Source organism: Triticum aestivum, chromosome 3B (genome assembly GCF_018294505.1).
Source record: "Triticum aestivum cultivar Chinese Spring chromosome 3B, IWGSC CS RefSeq v2.1, whole genome shotgun sequence".
Classification (NCBI taxonomy): domain Eukaryota; kingdom Viridiplantae; phylum Streptophyta; class Magnoliopsida; order Poales; family Poaceae; genus Triticum; species Triticum aestivum.
In genome coordinates, this window is record NC_057801.1 from 738,229,124 (window position 1) to 738,235,659 (window position 6,536).

Below are 6,536 nucleotides of genomic sequence, written 5' to 3' on the forward strand. Positions count from 1 at the left end.
ACCACTCACTTACTAAATAATCTTCAGATGGCTTTATCCATACCCCCAATATTGGTCTTTGGGAACCTATACATTCAGAAGTAATAGACTAGCACACTGGAAAAACATAATTTAATTTGTGTTACCCTAATACTATGGGATAGGGTTCTAGCTTCCCATCCATCAATATGTCATAAATTTTGTTCTCAGGAGGTCTCATCAGGTACCTAATCAAACACATTCAACCTACTTCCACACACGGGCACCCCTAGATACTTATAGGCCATGTTCTCAGTCCTTAGTTGAATAAATCAACATATACATGCCCTCTCTCCTCATCGTGCAAGACCATCAACACTTCACTTTGCTAGAAATTTTCAACCCACACATTTGTTCTAACATATACATAAGTAGCTTTAAATTTCTAGCACTATCCATGTCACTTGTATCAATAAAATAGTATCATCAACATACTGCAAGATACCTACCCCCTATCAACCAAATGTGGTATCAACCCAACAATCTAGCACGACTTTGGGCCTCCGCAGACAGTTAGCATCAATATTAGATAAGACAAGGGAGACGGATCCCCCTGCCTAACACGTTTGAAATTGCCAAAGTTTGTACCAAAAACATCATTCACTTTCACATTGAGTGTTCCACCCTTGAGTGTATCCTCAAACTAGTTCATCCAAGTATCATCCTCTATCTTTCAGGCTACGGAAAAGAAAAACCAAGTTAACACCACATGCAATTGTTTCTTCTTTTCAGAATCGCGTCAAATCTCATCAAAAGACATAATCACATCCATGATGTTTCTACCCTTGATAAAAGCATTTCGATAGGCATATATCATCTTATGCATTTAAGGGCTCACACTCTCCTTCATAACTCTGGCAAAGATCTTAACAAGCATAGGAAACAAGCATATATGTCTATACTTTTGAACTGTATCACAACATCAACCCCTTTAGGTATCAAAGTAATGACACCAAAGTTAATCCTACTCAAGTCCAACCTCCCAGCCCGAAACTGATAAAAACACATCATAACATCATCTTTAATAAATGGCTAACATGTTTGATAGAACTCTGTAGGAAAATTATCAACACCTGCAACGCTATTTATTCCATTCCTTCAATCACCTTTTTAACTTCATCTTCATTAAAAGGTTAACAAAGGTCCACATTATCCTCAATAGACAAATTTTCATTCTCAACCCATACATCACTCCCTAGTCTACATTTGAATCCATCTGCAGGTCCTCAGTCCCCTGAATCACCACATCTCCACTATTCAGAGGGAAATGTCGTTTTCCTCTTCCTCCCATTGGCAATCCTATGGAGTTAACTTGTATTATTAGCTCATTTTAGGAGCCAATTTTCACTACATTTTTTATGCCATTACGTCTTCCTCCAAAGAATCACAAATAGAGAACTGTATGTGACTTCTTGTGGCCATTTGCTCATTATTGTGGGTTGGATATCCTCTGGAACCTTAAGATCTTTCAGTTCATCTACCAAATTAGCCCTACTCTTTAAGATAATGTACCATGAGAGTATTGAGTACCTTCTTAATAGATGATATACTTTGGGGTTCGTCAAACGTCAACCGTAAAGGGTGGTCATAACGACAACTTTAAGTGCATAAAAAATATGACAAGGGGCTTGATAGCTTGAGACCGGGATTTGCTCATCCATGATGAATTGATATTCTTAGGGACCTCTCTATGTGATGGCATCCATCATCATCTTGCCAGACACAACGTGACTTGTTCACGGGGTTGCTAGGATATGGGAACAAGAAAAGAGAACAAAACCGATAATGAGTATAACTGATACAGTGATCGCGTGTTGATTCACGTGGATGTCGGTAAATCTAACCTCGGGTTTTTTAATTATCGCAAAGCAAAAGGAATAGCACAAGGGAACAACACATTCACTTTATCGTTTGTGTTGGTTTAGGGGTCAATATGAACCTTGGTTCTGCTATTGATCATTGAACGGAAGGAGTTATGATCATGTCTATACTTTACCGAACCTACAGGGTCACACGCAAGATCATCGATTTGTTGAGTATTAGCAATATATGAGCTTATGTACTTCGCACTGGAAAAGTTTCGGATAAGAAGAAAATACTTCGGAGAGAGAACATGAAGGTTTTGAAGAAAACCGGGAAAACTTGGAAAACTAGAATTGTTCTGAGTACCCTAAAAGGCGTCCAGAAGGAGTTAGAAGGTTCTTGAAGTTTTTGGAACCTCTCGGAATGTTTCAAAGGGCGTTGTGATGTATACTACGCAACCTTCTTCTTGTAGACGTTGTTGGGCCTCCAAGTGCAGAGGTTTGTAGGACAGTAGCAAATTTTCCTCAAGTGGATGACCTAAGGTTTATCAATCCGTGGGAGGCGTAGGATGAAGATGGTCTCTCTCAAACAACCCTGCAACCAAATAACAAAGAGTCTCTTGTGTCCCCAACACACCCAATATAATGGTAAATTTTATAGGTGCACTAGTTTGGCGGAGAGATGGTGATACAAGCGTAATATGGATGGTAGATATAGGTTTTTGTAATATGAAAATATAAAAACAGCAAGGTAGCAAATAACAAAAGTGAGCAAAAACGGTATTGCAATGCTTCGAAACAAGGCCTAGGGTTCATACTTTCACTAGTGCAACTTCTATCAACAATAATAACGTAATTAGATCATATAACAATCCCTCAACGTGCAACAAAGAGTAACTCCAAAGTCACTAATAGCGGAGAACAAACGGAGAGATTGTTATAGGGTACGAAACCACCTCAAAGTTATTCTTTCCGATCAATCTATTGGGCTATTCCTATAGGTGTCACAAACAACCCTAGAGTTTGTAGTAAAATAACACCTTAAGACAAAAATGAACCAAAACCCTAATGTCACCTAGATACTACAATGTCACCTCAAGTATCTATGGGTATGATTATACGATATGCATCACACAATCTCCGATTCATCTATCCAAACCAACACAAAGAACTTCAAATAGTGCCCCAAAGTTTCTACCGAAGAGTCAAGATAAGAACATGTGCCAAACCCTATGCATAGATTCCCAAGGTCATGGAACCCGCAAGTTGATCACCAAAACATACATCAAATGGATCAATAGAATACCCCATTGTCACCACGGGTATCCCACGCAAGACATATACATCAAGTGTTCTCAAATCCCTAAAGACTCAATCTGATAAGATAACTTCAAAGGGAAAACTCAATCCATTACAAGAGGTAGAGGGGGAGAAACATCATAATATCCAACTATAATAGAAAAGCTCGCGGTACATCAAGATCGTGCCAAATCAAGAACACGAGAGAGAGAGAGATCAAACACATAGCTACTGGTACATACCCTCAGCCCCGAGGGTGAACTACTCCCTCCTCGTCATGGAGAGCACCGGGATGATGAAGATGGCCACCGGCGATGGATCCCCCCTCCGGCAGGGTGCCGGAACAGGGCCCCGATTGGTTTTTGGTGGCTACAAAGGCTTGTGGCGGCAGAACTCCAGATCTAGGTTTCTTTTCGGGGGTTTCTGTATTTATAGGAATTTTTGGCATCGGTCTCACGTCAGGGGGGGGGGGTCTCTGAGTCATCCACGAGATAGGGGGCGCGCCCAGGGGGGTAGGGCGCGCCCTCCACCCTCGTGGATGGCTCGAGACTCTTCTGGCCCAACTCTTTTACTTCGGGGGCTTCTTTTGGTCCATAAAAAATCATCAAAAATTGGCACGTCAATTGGACTCCATTTGGTATTCCTTTTCTGTAAAACTCAAAAACAAGGAAAAAACATAAACTGGCACTGGGCTCTAGGTTAATAGGTTAGTCCCAAAAATCATATAAAATAGCATATAAATACATATAAAACATCCAAGATGGATAATATAATAGCATGGAACAATCAAAAATTATAGATACGTTGGAGACGTATCACGTTGTGGGTCTGCCACTTGAAAAAGCCCAACTGGGGCAATCCTACATGGGCCACAAGGCCCAATAGTGGGGGTGCACCCCTTGCGGGCAGCCCCCTCCTCCAAGCGGCCCACCTCCCATGGCTATTATAAAGAAAGGGGAGGGGCACCTTGATGACCCACAAGTATATAGGATCAATTGTAGTCCTTTCGATAAGTAAGAGTGTCGAACCCAATGAGGAGCAGAAGAAAATGACAAGCGGTTTTCAGCAAGGCAATGTCTGCAAGCACTGAAATTTTAAGTAACCAGTAGTTTGATAGCAAGATAATTTGTAACAAGCAAGTAAAGGTAATAGTAACAAAAGTGCAGCAAGGTAGCCCAATCCTTTTGAGGCAAAGGACAGACCAAAACGGTCTCTTATGATAAGCAAAGCGTTCTTGAGGGTACACGGGAATTTCATCTAGTCACTTTCATCATGTTGCTTTGATTTGTGTTCGCTACTTTGATAATTTGATATGTGGGTGGACCGGTGCTTAGGTGTTGTTCTTACTTGAACAAAACTCCTACTTATGATTAACCCCCTCGCAAGCATCCACAACTACGAGAAAAGTATTAAGAATAATTCTAACCATAACATTAAATTCTTGGATCCAAATCAGCCCCTTATGGAATAGCGCATAAACTAGGGTTTAAGCTTCTGTCACTCTTGCAACCCATCATATAATAACTACTCCACAATGCATTCCCTTAGGCCCAAGTACAGTGAAGTGTCATGTAATCGATGTTCACATGACACCACTAAGGGAATCACAACATACATACCATCAAAATATCGAACACATATCAAGTTCACATGATTACTTGCAACAAGATTTCTCCCGTGACCTCAAGAACAAAAGTAACTACTCACAAATGATAATCACGCTCAAGATCAGAGGGGTATTAAATAGCATAATGGATCTTAACATATAATCTTCCACCAAATAAACCATATAGTAATCAACTACAAGATGTAATCAACACTACTAGTCACCCACAAGTACCAATCTATAGTTCGGGTACAAAGATTGAACACAAGAGGTGAACTAGGGTTTGAGAGGAGATGGTGATGTTGAAGATGTTGACGGAGATTTCTCTACCCAAGATGGGAGAGTTGTTGGTGATGATGATGATGATGATGATTTCCTCCTCCGGGAGGGAAGTTCCCCTGGCGGAATCGCTCCACCGGAGGGCAAAAGTGCTCCTGTCCAAGTTCTGCCTCGAGACGGCGGCGCTTCGTCCTGAAAGTCCTCTCTTAATTTTTTCTAGGTCAAAATGACTTATATACCAAAAGAGGGGCACCAGAGGTGGGCCGAGGAGGTAACAACCCACCAGGGCACGCCTGGGCTCCCTGGCGTGCCCAGGTGGGTTGTGCCCACCTAGTGGGCCCCCTCTAGTAGTTATTTGCTTCAATAATTCTTATTTATTCCATAAAAATTCCTCGTGAAGTTTTAGCTCATTTGGAGTTGTGCAGAATAGGCAGCCTGATGTAGCTTTTTCAGGTCCAGATTTCCAGCTGTCGGAATTCTCCCTCTTTGTGTGAACCTTGCATACTATGAGAGAAAAGGCATTAGAATTACTCCAAAAAGCATTATTATGCATAAAAACATTATAAATCATAGTAGGAAAACATGATGCAAAATGGACTTATCAACTCCCCCAAGCTTAGACCTCGCTTGTCCTCAAGCAAAAACCAAAATCGAAAGACATGTCCACATGCTTAGAGAGAGAGGTGTCGATAAAAACAAAATACGGACATAGAAGCATCATCTATATTATTATAACAACAATAAAATTTAATATAAAACTTTATCATAGACTTCTCATGAACAAGTAACAATTCATCACAACATCGAAGTATAAAGCATAATCTTCATTGAAAACCAACAAACTATGTTCTCAGTCAACTTTGCAACTACAATTCATCATCTTTTTAGGAAGGGTCGCGTATAGGGCCTTTTTGGCAAGTCCACATACTCAACCATCATATAGTCTTGTATGATTGCTAACACTCACCGCATACACATGAGCAAAACGTTTCAACTGGACACATAGAAAGATAGGGGCTTATAGTTTTGCCTCCCAACATACTCACCTCGAGGGTGATGTCAAAAATAATAACTCATGCTACCCATATCCAACTGGATATATGTGCCTAGATCTTTCCTCACCACATAATGCTTGCCAAAAGAGAAAATAAAAATGAATAGAGAGAAGAACTTTGACTCTTGCATAAAAGTAAATACATAAAAGTAAAAGATAGGCCCTTCGCAGAGGGAAGCAGAGGTTGCCATGCACTTTTTGTTTGTATGCTCAATCCCTTAGTGCAAAAGAACGTCATGTTATATTGCCCCTTATGATAGCAACCTTTATTATACAGTCTGTCGCTTTTATTCTTTGCCATCACAAGTTCGTACAACGCTCAATTTTCTCTTACACTAAATGATCTAACACTTTTAGAAGCAATTTTTATTTCCTTATTGCACCGATGACAACTTACTTGAATGATCTTACTCAATCCTTAGGTAGGTATGGTGGACTCTTCGAAATAAGATTTGGGTTTATGGGTTTTTGGATGCAC